Here is a 20,139-nt window from a genome sequence, read left to right on the forward strand (position 1 = left end):
TTAATGTAAACCTTGTCGATTCTGGTGTTTGCTGTATAGAGGTAGCGAAAACTTTGCTAAAACAATGAAAAATATGCATCCTGTGAAAAGTTTATTGAACAATATAACATTGTTCCTTACCCAGAGCCATAACACGTCATTGATGGAAATCACACTGATGTGAGGGCGGTATGGGCCAACTCAACTGTATTTCCTGATTGTTTTATTCTGCAGGAGGATGTGGTCCAAATATTTAAAAAATCACAGGTTTGTTTAAGAGGACATAGTCGAACAGTTTGGGCTTACTGTTATTTTAATACTAGTGGTAACTATTAGTAAATACAACAATCTGACCATCCTCATACTGCATTGAGGGGTGATGGGGTGATGGTACCAGATGATGTTTAGGTATGTGGTTATGTTAATTTATTTTTGTTCCTTTATATTCACATATTTTGCAAGTGCGTATGTTATTGAGTTTAAAACCATCCATATATTAAGCAATTATAGAAAATACAGAAACTGCATGAGACTTCTCTTGACTTGCTAGAAGTTCAGACTGTAGCAAGCTTAGCATTAGTAAATGGAATAGGTGTCATTTTAAGGATTCATTTAAAGTATTCATGAGGTATTTCTCCTAACATCGATGTATCGACAGTACCAATAAAATAAATAGCATAACAAGAATTACAGGTGTATAATAGTGTAGTTACCCACAATGGTTGAAGTGTTTGAAAAGAGTTGTATAAAAGAATAGTTGGTTGGTTCGTGGCATAAAGTCATGAAACGGTGAAATGAGGTCATAAAAAGAGTGTTTACAGGGGAAAGTGCTTTAACATTGAATTAGACAAACTAATAACATAAAACAAGGGAGTTTAGAGATTCTGTGTCCTTTCGTAATGATTTGTGCATATGGCAGGCTGCTGCAAAGGATCCTGGGTAAGCTTCAGCAGACCTCAGTGTAAGATATATTAATAATATTAATCATAATAATACTATTCAGAGGTTACTTGACTAGTAATCAGAATGTTGCTAGTTCAAGCCCTACCACTGCCAAGTTACCACTGCTGGGTCCCTGAACAGCAATGAATCCTCAATTGTATTATTAATACAATCCAATACACATGCCTAATGCTCAGCTGTCAACTGCAAAAACTGACATTCTGAGCATTCGAACAGTAAGAGGAACAAAAAGAAAGGAGTCACCGACTGTACACGTGTCAATCATTTAGCCTTTTTACATGTTGTTTTAGTTTACTGTAATCAAGGCCTGAAACTGGAGTCTATGGACGAGGCCACATACAGCTGCTTCCCATTCAACTTCTTCCCGTTCATCTCATCCACAGCCCTTTTGGCATCCTCGTGCCTCTCGAAGCTCACAAAGCCAAAGCCCTTCGACTTGCCGCTCTCGTCTGTCATGACGCGACGGCTCAGCGTTGGGCCGAACTTGCTGAAGATCTCATTTAGCTTGTTGTCGTCCATGTCCTCCCAAGTATGAGATATTATTTCCATCAGGCTCAGGACCATCTCTTTAGGATAAGGTCAAGAGAAATCTCTTGGAATGTGGTGTTAACAGGTTCCAACTGGTGTGGGTGTTTTATATTACTTTGCATATATTGACAAATGTATGGTTTGGATGCAATGGACGTGAAGACAAACGCAAATATGTAAAGGAATGTGGGGTGAATACATAACCACTACTGAAAAATGTATGAAAATGTGGGTTCTCTGATTTTTAGACATTCTCCAGAGGGTGCCTCAATAATGCGTGTTAATGTTAACCTACAATAAAGTACGTGCACAGTTATGCTCTTTAACCAATTCTGAAGTCTGCATTTTTATTTAATATTTGAATTGAACTTTAAAACTAGCCGACTGGGCACCTAGGAACCACATACTGTTGCTATGTGCAGAGATGTGGGCTTGCAGCCCATTGTTGGGCAGAGTCCATCGCACTGCTCCAATAGACCTGCTCTGACTGCTACTTTCCCACGTCGGCAGTCGAAGTCGTTTCTCCTTCACAATGCTTTTCACCTGGTTGGCCAGTTTCACCGTCTCAGTAGACAAGCTAAAAGAAACTGTTGGCAGCCTCTCGTTGCTCCTGTAATATGACCGTCGCCAGACCAGAGAGTGGAACTGGATGGCAGTGTGGCACTTGCAGCTGCAGTTTGTTTGCTTCAAGATTTAATACGTGTAAGTGACCTTTGCTTCTCGTCCTGTCTTTACTGGTTTGTTAATAAGGTCATTTGAAATTGTGTTGTACATAAAGGAATATTACAGAATTATTCTCTATTTTAAGCTACACTGTGGGGTTTTGTTTTTTTGATCTTTACATTTATATTAATGCAACCCAATACACTTATCTAATGATCAGCTATGACCTGTAAGAACTGACAATCTGAACATTCAAACTTTAAGAGGAATAAAAACAAAAAAATGATCAGCTGTTCATGTCAAAATTTGTAATATGTAATAGAAATAACTGTAATATGTTCAATATAACTGTAATATGTTCAATTACCACCATGTAACATATAACTGTAAATATGTCAATTGCAAGATGGGACTGTACATTCTGTACATACATATATAAATATCCATATATACATTGTACATATAAACATTATATATATATATATATATATATATATATATATATATATATATTGTACATGCACTATTAATATATTTTTGTACATATATAGAATATATTTCTCTATGCACCCCTGTTTTTCTTTTTCCTCAGATTGGACAGAGCACTCAACCATTTCACTGTGAGTTATACTGTGTATGACTATGTATGCGACAAATAAACCAGACTTGAAATGATTTTACCTTTTTCTGTCGTTTTCATTTTAAGCTTAGAATAACCAAGGCCTGGACTTTGTAAGGTGGTTTTGAATCCAGGTCAGCTAGGTGAGGACACCAATAGCTTACTGGGTAAGCAGCCACACTCTAACAATGGTGGGCTCGTGTGCAGAACAGTTAGAGCTTGGATCAAGCAAAACAAGAGGAAAAAACGAAACACCTCGGTGAGCGTGGAAAAGGGGAGAACAAAGAACGCCACGGAAAGAAATGGCAACCCCGATGCACTGGGGAAAACTCGAACTAAAAGCTCCCAAACAAAACCAGAAAACGGGGAGAAACTTGAATGGCTAAGGGAAGCCTCAGGAGAGAGACAGACTCGAGAGGGGAAAACTGGAGAACGGAGGGGGCGTGTAAAAAAACTGACACCCTCGCAGAACAGAAAAGAGGCATAGCACAAGGGCTCACAGACCTCAATACCCAGAGTTACCGGCTAGGAGCTTGGCTCAAAACTTTATCAAAAACCCAGCACTGAATGATTGGGTCACTGGGCTTATATAAGGTCTAGCCCAGCTGTTGGGTGTTGATCCTGATCAGTGGCGTGGTTGACTCGACGCCTCCCTCTGGTCGAGGGGGCCTCGGCCTGGTGCCAACCCTTACAGGCTTGATGTCTACAGACATGGCAAAAATATTTCAATGTTCAATGCATTTCAGTTTCAATGTTTATTTTTTTCAGTTAAAATGTTAATTTTTTTTACTGCTTATTCTTCCATTAGACAGCCAGAAGCGCAGCACTGGTTAAAGTTTTTGAGCGGCTTCCTGCGCGCACTGGTCCTGGAGCACAGCGACTGCCTCATCCACCTTAGGGTGCAGAGACTCAGGAGACTCCAGCATATGCAGTAGCTCCGAGTTGTCCAGTTCCAGGAACAGACCCGTGATCTTCCCTGCAAGGGTGGGCTGCATGTTCTGGATCAGGGGAAACAGACGCTCACCCAGTATCTGCTTCTGCTCCTGTGGAGGTGCAGCAGCCAGCATGGAGGCACTGAGAGGTTCCTGACCCTGCACATGGACCGCAGCCAGCTGCACGGGCACCTGGAGCTCTGCCCCCAGGTGCTGCTGTGGGTTGAGAAACATAAATGTTTTATAATTGATTTGACTGATAAATGGTAAGTTCGACATTTATATCTAAGGGCTGTGTGCCCAGGTGTTGCTGTGGGCTGTGAACGCCTGAGGTGGTTTTGTACTGTGGTACTGCTCTCACCAGCGACGCCTTGTTGGCAGCTTCCGCGCTGGCCATCCCTGTCCCCGGAGCCTCAGATGCCATGGTCTGATAGGCCATCGTGCGTGGGACCTGGCAGGCGGTGGTTGGTCGGATGGCGCTGAAGGCCTGCGGGCAGGATGCGGCTGGACCGATGGCACTCGGCATGTCCTGGACTTGCTGTGGGTGGACGCACTGCATGGCCCAGCAAGGGCTGGGGAGGAGTTGTGCCAGCTGGCTGCTTGCGCAGTAGGCAGGCCAGTTCTGAGCTTGTGGAATGGCTTCCATGTTGTAGCCGGAGGGCGGGGCAGGCTGGTAGGGGTTGAGCACGAGGTTGGGCAAGGCACTCACGCTGGCCGTGCGCTTCATGTACTTGTTGGAGAGGTGGGCCTGCCGCTCCTCCTTGCGCTGCGCCAGAGCCACGTACAGCGGCTTGGTGCCTACAACGCGCCCATTCATCTCCGTCATGGCCGTGGCGGCCTCCTCCGGCGAGGAGAAACACACGAAGCCGAACCCTTTGGAGCGGCCGCCCTCCATCATCACCTTGGCACTTGTGATGGTCCCGAACGGAGAGAACTCCTTACGTAGACGCGCGTCGTCCAGACCGTCGTCTAGGTTCTTGACGTACAGGTTGTCTCCCTGGTAGCGAGTCATACCGTCCTGCTTCATCTGCTCAAACTTTCGTTTCAGCCCTGTCTGCCTCTCGCCTTTCTTCTGGGCATAACCCACATACACCTTCTTCCCATTCAGCTCCTTCCCATTTATCTCATCCACAGCCCTCTGGGCATCCTCGTGCCTCTCGAAGTTCACAAAGCCAAAGCCCTTGGACTTGCCGCTCTCGTCGGTCATGACGCGAGTGCTCAGCGTTTGGCCAAACTTGCTGAAGATCTCCTTCAGCTTGTCGTCGTCCATGTCCTCTCCAAAGTTCTTGACGTACACATTGGTGAACTTTTTGGCCCTGGCCCCCATCTCAGCCTCTCGCTCCTTGCGAGACTTGAAGTGGCCAATGAACACTTTGCGGTCATTGAGCAACATGCCATTAAGTCTCTCAATTGCTCTCTCCGCAGCCTCACGGGTCTCAAAGTGCACAAAGCCGTAGCCCTTAGAGCCATTCTCGTCACACACCACCTTGCTGGAAAGGATGTTCCCAAAGGCAGAGAATGTGTCGTAAAGAGCTTCGCTGTCAATAGACTTGTCAAGGTTCTTGATGAAGATGTTGCCAACTCCACTCTTCCTCAGAGAGGGGTCTCTCTGGGACCACATAATTCGCACAGGTCTGCCTTTGATGATGTTAAAGTTCATAGTGTCCAAAGCACGCTCAGCATCTGCCTGCTGCTGAAAGTTCACGTATGCGTATCCAAGTGAGCGGAGGGTCATCGCGTCCCTGCAAATCCGTACGGAGACTATTGCGCCAGCAGGACTGAATTTCTCGTATAGCATGGCCTCGGTAACGTCTGGATGAAGGTCACCCACGTACAACGAAGTCATCGGCGAACTTGGAGCACTTGGATTCATTTTCGTGAGGATCGTCGGTCAACCTTTCTGGAAATCGTAGTCGAAAGTAGTAAATGAATAAAATAAAATCGTAAATGATTTAACCAAATGATCTAACTGCACGAATTATAAAACAGTTTGAAACAGCAATTCAACAGAGCCAGGCAAGTGTCGACCGACCAAAGCGATCATAGCAACACTTTAGCTTTAGATTCAAATACATGACAACTTGGTTGTTACGTAAGAGTGCTTTTACGTAAATGTTTATTTTTAAATATTATACAAACGCTATTTATTTATTTATGAATTATTCAATTATTTTAACTTATAACGTTAATAGCGTGAATGAGGGGCTTTAACAACGCCTTATATTTCAAAATATTACCTAGTCACAGCATTTTCCAAAAATCGTCCATATGCTGCTCACACTGAATCATTTACCGCATGGCTCAGAATAAATACTTTTAGTTTGATAAACGCAGCAACATTCATTTTCTTTAGCCTAATGCTCGGCAAAAAACATCGCATTAAAGTTAATTAATGGGATGAAATCAGTTTGCCTTGGAGCAGGCCTATGTTCTTTGAGGTTAAAAATCATCGCCTGGATTGTAAACCTTAGTAGAGTTCCACAACGAGGTGCGATTTGTAAAAGGACGTCTTTTTCTCTCCGAGTTAGAAATCTGGAGAAATAAATATATCAATTGATTTCCGCCCATCGGAGGACCTTTAGAACTTTATTATTTATTCATTATTTATTTCTAACTTCTCACTGTGTCCAACTATATCGGGTGTATAAAACGTATGAACAGACATAAATAACGTGGGGGAAACGGGAATAGGGGAGAGAGGAAAAATAAGACGAACAGAGACGAAACAGACAAACGGGAAATGCAGATAGAGTATTTTAAGTATTAGCCACCTGCACCATTACGGGAATGTGTGTGTGTGTGTGTGTGTGTGTGTGTGTGTGTGTGTGTGTGTGTGTGTGTGTGTGTGTGTGTGTGTGTGTGTGTGTGTGTGTGTGTGTGTGTGTGTGTGAGAGAGAGAGGCTATGTGCGAGTGCACTGTATATGTACACGTACTAGATTGGTATATTTATCATTTATGGATTAGCTCTGTAAACTTTTTATCAAAGGCGTCCAGTCTAGGTTATTGGTTCTTATTGATTCATTCTGAGATTTTTTCCTTTGATATGTAGTCTATCAATAGATTTTTCCATTCGGTGACACTAATATTATTTTTTGTTTTCCAATTCATGAGTATGTTTGTATTTGCAATTAATAATGTTATATATATATTATCCTGTTTTTTTTCTATTGACACATTGGTTGATGACATGTCTCCTAGGAGACATAAAGATGGTGTTGGATGGATAGGGTTATTTAAATCATGGGACATGTGTGTGATGACCTATTGCCAAAATTACTTGATAGGTGTGCTCTGTCACACGATGTGAATGTAATCGTCAGCTGTGTTTGGAGTAAAGTATGTACAGATTGCTGAGCTTGTGAAACCAATTTTAAACATCCAATGTGTAGTATAATGTAATCTATGTATTATTTTGTACTGAATGCATTGTAGGTTAGTGTTGCTGTCATGTGGTAATTATTATTATACATTTTAATCCAGACTGTGGCGTCGGGGGCTAGTAATAAATCTTCCTCCCATTGTCTCGATGGGAGAGTAATTATGCGATTTGATTTCATTATTATTTTGTATATCTTATGTGATAGTTTTTTTGTATTAGGAATGTTTATAATACTGATATGGATGCAGGTGAGTTTAATGTCTCTGAACTGATAGTTGCTCTTACCTGCTTTCTATATCTTATGTTTGGGCTACTTGTGGAAGTGACATGAAAGCAGTGTTATGTTTATGTTAGTGTGGAGTTTGATATCTTGTGGAATTTCCACCAGGCTGTTAGTATCATGGCCACCCACAAATTGTTGATCATGAATGTTCTTTAATTGATTTGACTGATAAATGGTAAGTCTGACTTTTAGATCTTTGCATAATGTTTGCTCTATGTCTATCCATATTCTGTCTGATATACTAGGTTTTATCCATTTTATTCCATATTGTAGTTGATTTGCAATAATCAACTACAGTTCTGTAATGTTGTGAGTTTGATTCTATGTGATTTATTTTTCCAGTAGAATCAAGTTATGATGTTGTCCAAAGATTTTAGACAGGTTGGTGGCACTGGAATAATTGAAAACAAACAATTTCGTTTAGGTAATATTCTCATTTTAATTATTGCAGTTTGTCCGAAGAGCATAAGGGGCAAATTTGTCCATCAATGAAGTTCGTCGCTTATTGTTTTAATAATTGGATGACTATTTATTTTGAATAACAGACAACTGGGAAGAGAATTTAGTACCCAGATATGTAATATGATTGGTATTCAGGGGGATGGGGAATGTTTTTAATTGCATCATAAAGTTATGCTGCTAATATATAGTATAATACACAAATATACTACTCGAGATACAATTTGACCAGTTATGTGTGATGTTCTGTGATGATCATATAGAACACCACAGACAACTGTGGCACATCACTGTTAAACCTCCTGATTGCAACCCGGGGCATCGTGAACTGTACAACATGACCCTCAGACAATGATCTCTGAGTGAATGTGATAAACATAATCATCTTCATATCATCACTTTCTCTACAAGTTCAGTGGAAGAGACGTCAGTGAAAGGGAGTTTTAATACCCTATCCATTTTTAACTTTAATAAAAACACAGACGGAAAAATTCCAGAAAGTGAGACAGAGAAAGGAAACTAGACTTTAAAATGGTGCTGCCCTCTTGACTTACAACTGTAGATTATTGAAATTATTACAAATGTCTGACTTCCAAAAGGGATTGTGTCAGTGTTTCACTACTCAGTATTGCATTTGTTAGACAGTATAAACAAGCAGACTATGGTTAAAAAAAACACAGAAATAAAGCAAACACCAATATAATCTTGAACCACCTAGTGCCAGGAAACATTAGATTACTGGAACAAAATCAGACAACTAGCAGAACAACTTTTTAACCAATGATGCAGATGCACTTTTAGTGGATTTATTTATCTGTATTTCAATCCACTAAAGTTTTTCATTTGATCTAACATTACATTTAAGACCGACGTCCTGTTACGTCTCACAGAAGATTCCACTGATCAAGCTGCTACTTACCCATCCTGGTCCTGGAGTACCTTTGCTCTGTACACTTTAGTGATGTCTTTGCTACCAACAAGCCTATTTTAATCCATCAGATAGTAACCAAACGCTCCTTTGCTGCAGAGCACAGAAATCATTCAAATTTGCAGTCAACAGATACATCTGGGCCAGATTTTGGATCAGTGGACTAGGCTGGAACTGCACATATACTGTATATGCAAAATTCAAAATACGGGGAGTGGTTGGTCTCTTTTGCAATCAAATCTGAATACTATGGAATTCGTTTCACATTTGTTTAATTTGACAGATTTTAAATGGATAATGGACATCACTAGACAAAAAGGAATAAACAACTATATGAAAAGGAACAAAACCAAAAACAAAGGAAGACTTTAACACACTTGCCCAAACAAGCACTAAATCTGACAAAAATAGATCAACCAATGACATAGCTGTGAAGGAACATATTAGCCATTGTTTTCTTGTCATCAACAGTAATTTTAACTGATTGTTAACATACTGTTCAAGTCTTCAACTGATTTGCTCCCAACATACGAATGGGTACAAATATGGTTCATTACCCAGCTGCACAAATTGCTTCTGACATACTGGGCAGCTACAGGGTTCTTCTCCCGTGTGGATTCTGACATACTGGGCAGCTATGGGCTTCTTCAGTTGTGTGGATTGTCTTCTGCTCCTCCATGTGGCCTGTTTCACCAAAGCCCTTCCTGCAGTATTTGCAGCACTCTGGCAAGCGGACACCCTTGTGTGAGCGTTTAGGTGCTTCTCAAGAGTCTGGGCAAGTTTGAAACACCTGCCCCAAACATCACTGACATTATTTCTTGTAGGTGATTAGCCACGTGTTTCTCTAGCCACAAGTACTATTTGATTTATTTGTTTTTTTAAATAGGTAATTTTATATATAATGGCAACAAATGACATTTTAAGTTTTATGACAAAACGTGCAAACAAGCTGGCCTGAGAGGTGTGTAGCGGGATATGACTCAGTGCGTCTCTGGTGCTGCTTTTGATGAGTACAGTGTCATGAGTGTGTCTGTCCAGCGGTGCAAAGAGGGGATACAGCAAGGCATGGCATGGTGTTTATTCATTCGTTTGCATAGAAAATGACGCCTTTTCACATTGTGGAACTACAAATATGGCGGTCTTTTTTGTGCGGCGTAGTAATGACATATGTTGTGGAATTTTGAACAAACAGCAAGTCAGACGTGATTAAGAGAGTAATTTAATAAGAAAAAGAATAAAATAAATGTTTGGCTCTCCTCAGGTAGGGAGCCCCGAGTATACAAAACCGTGGCTAGTTATACTACTCCTGTGCTGTCTTTAACCAATCATCTTTTCTTAAGCAGCTCTTCTTTCCTTTGTTGCTGTGGCTATAAGCCAATCAGCTCTCAGCTTGTTTTTTTCCACAAACCAACCCAAACTGACTCCAAACAGTGTGGGTTGTGTGTCAAGTTGACCTTGATGTTAACAGTTCCTGATACATGTTCAACTTAATCAGCAACAGGCGGATACAAATGTGCAAACAGCATTATTAATTTAAGAACAAAAGGATCAGTGTGATTTTATATGAATCACATAATACATAGTTTCGTATCATTTTCCATCACACGTAAAAACAGAGTCTCACCGTATTGTCGGGCAGGAGGATCTGGACTCATTTATTACTTAATATCTTCCCCCCATCTAGCGGTCACTAGAGGTTAGTCTTGAATTGATTTCTGTCGTGCAATATTTTAGATATAAATGTTTACATTTTCTATTACAGAACACGGCAAAGTATAGTCAACCAGTTCTAACCTTTTGAGAAAAACTTTAACTTCAAAGTAGGTGAATCTATTTACTTAGATTGAACCAATCGGATCACAGTTTATTTACATAGCATCAATGCTTTGAGTGCTTTAGATATAAGGACATCATGGCGATCTTTCTGCTCACACCTCAGTCAGTCTATAATTCTGTACTATGTGTTTCTATAGCTTCCAACTTTCACGAGTTTCTTGAATCTGTGGAGAAAAGTGCAGACTCAGGTACTTTCTTATTTGTGAACTTTTATACATTTTATGTAATTTATTTATCATCTATAATGTTTTATTACTTTTCATTTATAGATATAAGGACACAAAAACACTTCATATACTCAATGAATTGTTACAAGATAATCTTTTCTAGAGAATGTTTACCATTTGTTAAAAGACTGATTTATTTCTAAAAGTTTATGCAGTGTGTTAATTTGTCACATGGAGGCAGAAGGGGTGAATCTGATATACCCCTCTTCCATCATCAACTATTCATCGAGTCCTCCAGTGGAGCTTGTACAACCAAAGAAACGCATACAGCGGTCACCGGCGGTTCTAAGTTACATCTACAGAGGTCTAGGCCTATACACACTGTTCCACCTGAGGTAATAAAATGTTTTGGGGTAAAGGTATTTTCATGAGGCGATCTGTGATCTAATTATAATAGGCTTTGAAGCTCTCTGCAACAGGTGCAGAGTGGTGCAAGACTGTGTTTGAAAGCATAAAGAGGAATAATGTTTCTGGGGTATCTTAAGGCCTTTTTGGGTCTGTAAGTGCAGAGCAGAGGCTCTGATGCAGGTGGTTTCAAGGCCTCTGTGGAAGTCTACGGCAGATGACTCTGGACTGTTCCCGTGAGAAATAGCTTCCTAAGTATTGGTAAAGATCCCGGCTTTTAAAAGACGTGAAAGCCTCTTCGAGAGTTCTGTGGCTAAGCAAGGTTCATTATCTTACCATAAGAGCAGGGTGATACTGACCTGCAACATCATCTTGCAGGTGTTTGATAGTATGAGTTGAGATCATCTTTGTTAAAAACAAAAAAAACAACAACAAAAAAAAAAAACAGGAAAATCTTCCAATAGGATATACTGGGGTCAAGCTTCAATTTGTACAATGATAGATCTCAATTTGCATATATTGAATAATGTATGGTTGAACACAGTGGTTGAGATTTCAAACACCAGTATGTAGAGAAGGTGTGGCAATCACATAATCAGTTGTGAAAACTGGATAAAAATGTGTGTTCCTTGTGTGATTATTAGACATATTCTGGACTATGCCTCGTTTGTATGTAACGCTGAGCTCAAAATAAATAATGGACCTACTACTCTCTTCAATTAATTCTTGAGTCTGCATCTTTATTTTCTGTTTAAAGAGGACTTAATAAAATTACTGGAATGTGGGCAATATCTTGTAACACAGTGCCGAGTCTGCTAAACGTAGATCCCAGCCTTTTATATGGCCTCTTCCCCTTTAATTCTACTGACTATAATTAATGTAAACCTTGTCGATTCTGGTGTTTGCTGTATAGAGGTAGCGAAAACTTTGCTAAAACAATGAAAAATATGCATCCTGTGAAAAGTTTATTGAACAATATAACATTGTTCCTTACCCAGAGCCATAACACGTCATTGATGGAAATCACACTGATGTGAGGGCGGTATGGGCCAACTCAACTGTATTTCCTGATTGTTTTATTCTGCAGGAGGATGTGGTCCAAATATTTTAAAAATCACAGGTTTGTTTAAGAGGACATAGTCGAACAGTTTGGGCTTACTGTTATTTTAATACTAGTGGTAACTATTAGTAAATACAACAATCTGACCATCCTCATACTGCATTGAGGGGTGATGGGGTGATGGTACCAGATGATGTTTAGGTATGTGGTTATGTTAATTTATTTTTGTTCCTTTATATTCACATATTTTGCAAGTGCGTATGTTATTGAGTTTAAAACCATCCATATATTAAGCAATTATAGAAAATACAGAAACTGCATGAGACTTCTCTTGACTTGCTAGAAGTTCAGACTGTAGCAAGCTTAGCATTAGTAAATGGAATAGGTGTCATTTTAAGGATTCATTTAAAGTATTCATGAGGTATTTCTCCTAACATCGATGTATCGACAGTACCAATAAAATAAATAGCATAACAAGAATTACAGGTGTATAATAGTGTAGTTACCCACAATGGTTGAAGTGTTTGAAAAGAGTTGTATAAAAGAATAGTTGGTTGGTTCGTGGCATAAAGTCATGAAACGGTGAAATGAGGTCATAAAAAGAGTGTTTACAGGGGAAAGTGCTTTAACATTGAATTAGACAAACTAATAACATAAAACAAGGGAGTTTAGAGATTCTGTGTCCTTTCGTAATGATTTGAGCATATGGCAGGCTGCTGCAAAGGATCCTGGGTAAGCTTCAGCAGACCTCAGTGTAAGATATATTAATAATATTAATCATAATAATACTATTCAGAGGTTACTTGACTAGTAATCAGAATGTTGCTAGTTCAAGCCCTACCACTGCCAAGTTACCACTGCTGGGTCCCTGAACAGCAATGAATCCTCAATTGTATTATTAATACAAGCCAATACACATGCCTAATGCTCAGCTGTCAACTGCAAAAACTGACATTCTGAGCATTCGAACAGTAAGAGGAACAAAAAGAAAGGAGTCACCGACTGTACACGTGTCAATCATTTAGCCTTTTTACATGTTGTTTTAGTTTACTGTAATCAAGGCCTGAAACTGGAGTCTATGGACCAGGCAAAAATATTTCAATTTTTAATGCGTTTTTATTTTTCAGTTTCAATGTTTCAATGAGACTCAGGAGACTCCAGCATAAGCAGAAGCTCCAAGTTGTCGATCTCCAGGAGCAAACCCGTCCCTGCAAGGTTGGGGTGCATGTTCTGGATCACGGGAAACAGACCATCGATCACCCAACATCTGCTTCTGCTCCTGCGGAGGTTCCAGATCCAGCACGGAGGCAGTGAGAGGTTCCTGGCCCAGAGATTGGTCTGCAGCGGGCCTGATGGTACTCGGCATGTATTGGAAATGCTGTGGCTGAATGCTGTGCGTAGCCCAGCGGGTGCTGGGGTGGAGCTGTGCCAGTTGCCTGCTCAGGTAGCAGGTAGCCCAGTTCTGAGCCTGTGGAATGGCCATCATGAAGTAGCCGGAGGGCGGGGCGGGCTGGTAGGGGTTGAGCACTGGGTTGCGCACGGCACTCACGCTGGCCATGCGCTGCATGTACTGGTGGGTGAGGTGGGCCTGCCGCTCCTCCTTGCGCTGCGCCAGGGCCACGTACAGCGGCTTGGTGCCTACGATGCACCCGTTCATCTCCTTCATTGCCTCGGTGGCCTCCTCCGGCGAGGAGAAACACACAAAGCCGAACCCTTTGGAGCGGCCGCCCTCCGTCATCACCTTGGCACTCGTGATTGTCCCGAATAGAGAGAACTCTTTACGCAGACGCTCGTCGTCCAGACTGTCGTCTAGGTTTTTAACGTACAGGTTCACTCCCTGGTAGCGAGTCGTGCCGTCCTGCTTCATCTGCTCAAACTTGCGTTTGAGCTCTGTCTGCCTCTCGCCTTTCTTCTGGGCACGAGCCACATACAGCTGCTTCCCATTCAACTTCTTCCCGTTCATCTCATCCACAGCCCTTTTGGCATCCTCGTGCCTCTCGAAGCTCACAAAGCCAAAGCCCTTGGACTTGCCGCTCTCGTCTGTCATGACGCGACGGCTCAGCGTTGGGCCGAACTTGCTGAAGATCTCATTTAGCTTGTTGTCGCCAATGTCCTCCCAAGTATGAGATATTATTTCCATCAGGCTCAGGACCATCTCTTTAGGGATAAGGTCAAGAGAAATCTCTTGGAATGTGGTGTTAACAGGTTCCAACTGGTGTGGGTGTTTTATATTACTTTGCATATATTGACAAATGTATGGTTTGGATGCAATGGACGTGAAGACAAACGCAAATATGTAAAGGAATGTGGGGTGAATACATAACCACTACTGAAAAATGTATGAAAATGTGGGTTCTCTGATTTTAGACATTCTCCAGAGGGTGCCTCAATAATGCGTGTTAATGTTAACCTACAATAAAGTACGTGCACAGTTATGCTATTTAACCAATTCTGAAGTCTGCATTTTTATTTAATATTTGAATTGAACTTTAAAACTAGCCGACTGGGCACCTAGGAACCACATACTGTTGCTATGTGCAGAGATGTGGGCTTGCAGCCCATTGTTGGGCAGAGTCCATCGCACTGCTCCAATAGACCTGCTCTGACTGCTACTTTCCCACGTCGGCAGTCGAAGTCGTTTCTCCTTCACAATGCTTTTCACCTGGTTGGCCAGTTTCACCGTCTCAGTAGACAAGCTAAAAGAAACTGTTGGCAGCCTCTCGTTGCTCCTGTAATATGACCGTCGCCAGACCAGAGAGTGGAACTGGATGGCAGTGTGGCACTTGCAGCTGCAGTTTGTTTGCTTCAAGATTTAATACGTGTAAGTGACCTTTGCTTCTCGTCCTGTCTTTACTGGTTTGTTAATAAGGTCATTTGAAATTGTGTTGTACATAAAAGGAATATTACAGAATTATTCTCTATTTTAAGCTACACTGTGGGGTTTTGTTTTTTTGATCTTTACATTTATATTAATGCAACCCAATACACTTATCTAATGATCAGCTATGACCTGTAAGAACTGACAATCTGAACATTCAAACTTTAAGAGGAATAAAAACAAAAAAATGATCAGCTGTTCATGTCAAAATCTGTAATATGTAATAGAAATAACTGTAATATGTTCAATATAACTGTAATATGTTCAATTACCACCATGTAACATATAACTGTAAATATGCCAATTGCAAGATGGGACTGTACATTCTGTACATACATATATAAATATCCATATATACATTGTACATATAAACATAATATATATATATATATATATATATATATATATATATATATATATATATATATATATATATATATATATTGTACATGCACTATTAATATATTTTTGTATATATATAGAATATATTTCTCTATGCACCCCTGTTTTTCTTTTTCCTCAGATTGGACAGAGCACTCAACCATTTCACTGTGAGTTATACTGTGTATGACTATGTATGCGACAAATAAACCAAACTTGAAATGATTTTACCTTTTTCTGTCGTTTTCATTTTAAGCTTAGAATAACCAAGGCCTGGACTTTGTAAGGTGGTTTTGAATCCAGGTCAGCTAGGTGAGGACACCAATAGCTTACTGGGTAAGCAGCCACACTCTAACAATGGTGGGCTCGTGTGCAGAACAGTTAGAGCTTGGATCAAGCAAAACAAGAGGAAAACGAAACACCTCGGTGAGCGTGGAAAAGGGGAGAACAAAGAACGCCACGGAAAGAAATGGCAACCCCGATGCACTGGGGAAAACTCGAACTAAAAGCTCCCAAACAAAACCAGAAAACGGGGAGAAACTTGAATGGCTAAGGGAAGCCTCAGGAGAGAGACAGACTCGAGAGGGGAAAACTGGAGAAGGGAGGGGACGTGTAAAAACACTGACACCCTCGCAGAACAGAAAAGAGGCATAGCACAAGGGCTCACAGACCTCAATACCCAGAGTTACCGGCTAGGAGCTTGGCTCAAAACTTTATCAAAAACCCAGCACTGAATGATTGGGTCACTGGGCTTATATAAGGTCTAGCCCAGCTGTTGGGTGTTGATCCTGATCAGTGGCGTGGTTGACTCGACGCCTCCCTCTGGTCGAGGGGGCCTCGGCCTGGTGCCAACCCTTACAGGCTTGATGTCTACAGACATGGCAAAAATATTTAAATGTTCAATGCATTTCAGTTTCAATGTTTATTTTTTTCAGTTAAAATGTTAATTTTTTTACTGCTTATTCTTCCATTAGACAGCCAGAAGCGCAGCACTGGTTAAAGTTTTTGAGCGGCTTCCTGCGCGCACTGGTCCTGGAGCACAGCGACTGCCTCATCCACCTTAGGGTGCAGAGACTCAGGTCATAGAGAACACCACAGACAACTGTGTGGCACATCACTGTTAAACATGCTGATTGCAACCCTGGGCATCATGAACTGTACAATATTAACCTCAGACAACGTTCTCGGAGTGAAATCTATAAACATATTCATCTAACTATCATTACTTTCTCTAACAGCTCATTGGATGAGAGGCCATTAAGTGAAAGGGAGTTTTAATATCCTTTTCTATTTTTAAGTTTAAAAAACACAGACATAAAAATTTCAGAAAGTGAGACAGAGAAAGGAAACCAGACTTTAAAATGGTGCTTCGCTCTTGAGTTACAACAGTAGCGTAACGAGGGTGGCCCGAGTGCCGCAGGGTGAGGGGCAGGACGCACAGACTCCAACGTCTGGGACGTACATTTATTAACATTTAACACAGAACACTAACGGCACTCACAAGAATCACACGCGATTAATACAAACAAGAAACGGTTAACTGCAAATGCACTGTATATGCAAAATGAAAGATGCAGGGAGTGGTTGGTCTCTTTTCAATCAAATCTGAACAGAGTGAAATCTTCACATTTGATTAATTTGACAGACTTTAAAGGGATAATAGACAACAAATAAAAAGGAACAGAACACGATATAAAAAAGGAACTAAATGAAAAACAAACGAAAAAATACTTTTTATCACACTTGCCCAGACAAGCACCAAATCAGACGAAAATAGATCAAGCAAAGGCATAACTGGGAAGAAGCATATTAGCCATTTATTACTCTATTGTTAACAACCTAACAACAGTAATCTGATTGTTAACTGATTGTTAACATGCTTTTCAAGTCTTTAACCGTTTTGCTCCCAACATCCTATATGAATGGGTACGAATGCGGCTCATTACCCGCCTGCACAAACTGCTTCTGAAATACTGGGCAGCTAAAGGGTTCTTCACCTGTGTGGATTCTCATATGCTGCTTTCTGTGGCCTGTTTCGCCAAAGCCCTTCCTTACAGTACTATGACAAGCAGACACCCCTGTGTGAGGGTTTAGGTGCTCCTCAAGAGCCTGTGCATGTTAGAAACACATGTTGCAAATATCAGTGACGTTATTTCTCATTTTTGTGATTAGCCATGTTTTTCTGTAGCTACAAATACTTTGATTTTGAAAAAAGTTTTTGGTAATTTAATAAAACAGACATCTTAAGCCTTACGACAAAATGTGCAAATAAGCTGCCCTGAGAGGTGCGTTCGGGAATACGACTCAGTGCGTCTCTGATGCTGCTTTTGATGAGTGCAGAGTCATGAGAGTGCGGCCATCTAGCAGTACAAAGAGGGGTTACAGCTTCTCCCGGACGTTTCCAATAAATGTCTAGATTTGTGAGTTATAGAAAGACAGCTGGAAGAGAAGTCCTCCCAGCCCAGCACACAGGGCCAAGTGTCAAAGCGCTGGGAGGTGAACTGAACTTTCATCTTAGTCAGGTACTCCTGAACCCTCTTACAGTCATCAGACAGCAGCAGCCACGCATGTTTGGTCATGGGGTCCAATGTGACCTCATCCACAGCACTGCAGATCCAGTTCCACAATGAATTTGGAATGGATTTTGAAGTTCTCCAGGATCGCTGTTTACTGAGGACCCAAAGCTGTGAAACTACATCCTGGTTATGTTTGAGTAGAGACCATGCGATGAAGTCCAGGACAGGCAGCATGGGTTCCAGCTTCTTCTTAAGCTCCAGCTGCCTGAAATTCTGTGCCAACTCTGCCCTCATCATGCCGCACCGCTCTGAGACTGTCTGGAGTTCTTTAGCCCATTCAGTGTTTCTCTGCTTGGTCTCCTTCACTGCCTAGGTCCTCTCTTCACTTCCTCTCTCCTGCTGCCCTTCACGTGGACTGAACAATGTATCAACAGCTTTGAGACGGCTGGCCCACTGAAAAATGTGCTGGCAACAGTGTGGGGGTGTACGGTTCCACCGCAGTCATTACTGCTACTGGATGCAGCTGCAGCGCCCTCGTCAGGCTTACAGACACGCTCCACCTCTTGTTTCCACTGAGCGATAAACTTCACGCACTCCTTGAGACCGTGCAAATTCCTCAGGTCTGGTGCTTGAGGTAATAAAAAGAGAACAGAGGTTTAACATTGAATTAGACATATTAATAACATAATCACAGAATGGTATGTGTCCTTTCAGAATGATTTGTGTACAGGGCAGAGGCCTCTGTAAAGGCCTCTGCAGGCTTCTGCAAAGGATGGTGGATAGGCTCCAGCACACTTACAAGTATGAGATATTATTTCCATCAGGCTCAGGACCATCTCTTTAGGATAAGGTCAAGAGAAATCTCTTGGAATGTGGTGTTAAGAGGTTCCAACTGGTGTGGGTGTTTTATATTACTTTGCATATATTGACAAATGTATGGTTTGGATGCAATGGACGTGAAGACAAACGCAAATATGTAAAGGAATGTGGGGTGAATACATAACCACTACTGAAAAATGTATGAAAATGTGGGTTCTCTGATTTTTAGACATTCTCCAGAGGGTGCCTCAATAATGCGTGTTAATGTTAACCTACAATAAAGTACGTGCACAGTTATGCTCTTTAACCAATTCTGAAGTCTGCATTTGTATTTAATATTTGAATTGAACTTTAAAACTAGCCGACTGGGCACCTAGGAACCACATACTGTTGCTATGTGCAGAGATGTGGGCTTGCAGCCCATTGTTGGGCAGAGTCCATCGCACTGCTCCAATAGACCTGCTCTGACTGCTACTTTCCCACGTCGGCAGTCGAAGTCGTTTTCTCCTTCACAATGCTTTTCACCTGGTTGGCCAGTTTCACCGTCTCAGTAGACAAGCTAAAAGAAACTGTTGGCAGCCTCTCGTTGCTCCTGTAATATGACCGTCGCCAGACCAGAGAGTGGAACTGGATGGCAGTGTGGCACTTGCAGCTGCAGTTTGTTTGCTTCAAGATTTAATACGTGTAAGTGACCTTTGCTTCTCGTCCTGTCTTTACTGGTTTGTTAATAAGGTCATTTGAAATTGTGTTGTACATAAAGGAATATTACAGAATTATTCTCTATTTTAAGCTACACTGTGGGGTTTTGTTTTTTTGATCTTTACATTTATATTAATGCAACCCAATACACTTATCTAATGATCAGCTATGACCTGTAAGAACTGACAATCTGAACATTCAAACTTTAAGAGGAATAAAAACAAAAAAATGATCAGCTGTTCATGTCAAAATCTGTAATATGTAATAGAAATAACTGTAATATGTTCAATATAACTGTAATATGTAACATATAACTGTAAATATGTCAATTGCAAGATGGGACTGTACATTCTGTACATGCATATATAAATATCCATATATACATTGTACATATAAACATTATATATATATATATATATATATATTGTACATGCACTATTAATATATTTTTGTATATATATAGAATATATTTCTCTATGCACCCCTGTTTTTCTTTTTCCTCAGATTGGACAGAGCACTCAACCATTTCACTGTGAGTTATACTGTGTATGACTATGTATGCGACAAATAAACCAAACTTGAAATGATTTTACCTTTTTCTGTCGTTTTCATTTTAAGCTTAGAATAACCAAGGCCTGGACTTT

The sequence above is a fragment of the Electrophorus electricus genome, chromosome 9 (genome assembly GCF_041902795.1).
Source record: "Electrophorus electricus isolate QZ-2024a chromosome 9, ASM4190279v1, whole genome shotgun sequence".
NCBI classification, from domain to species: Eukaryota; Metazoa; Chordata; class Actinopteri; order Gymnotiformes; family Gymnotidae; genus Electrophorus; species Electrophorus electricus.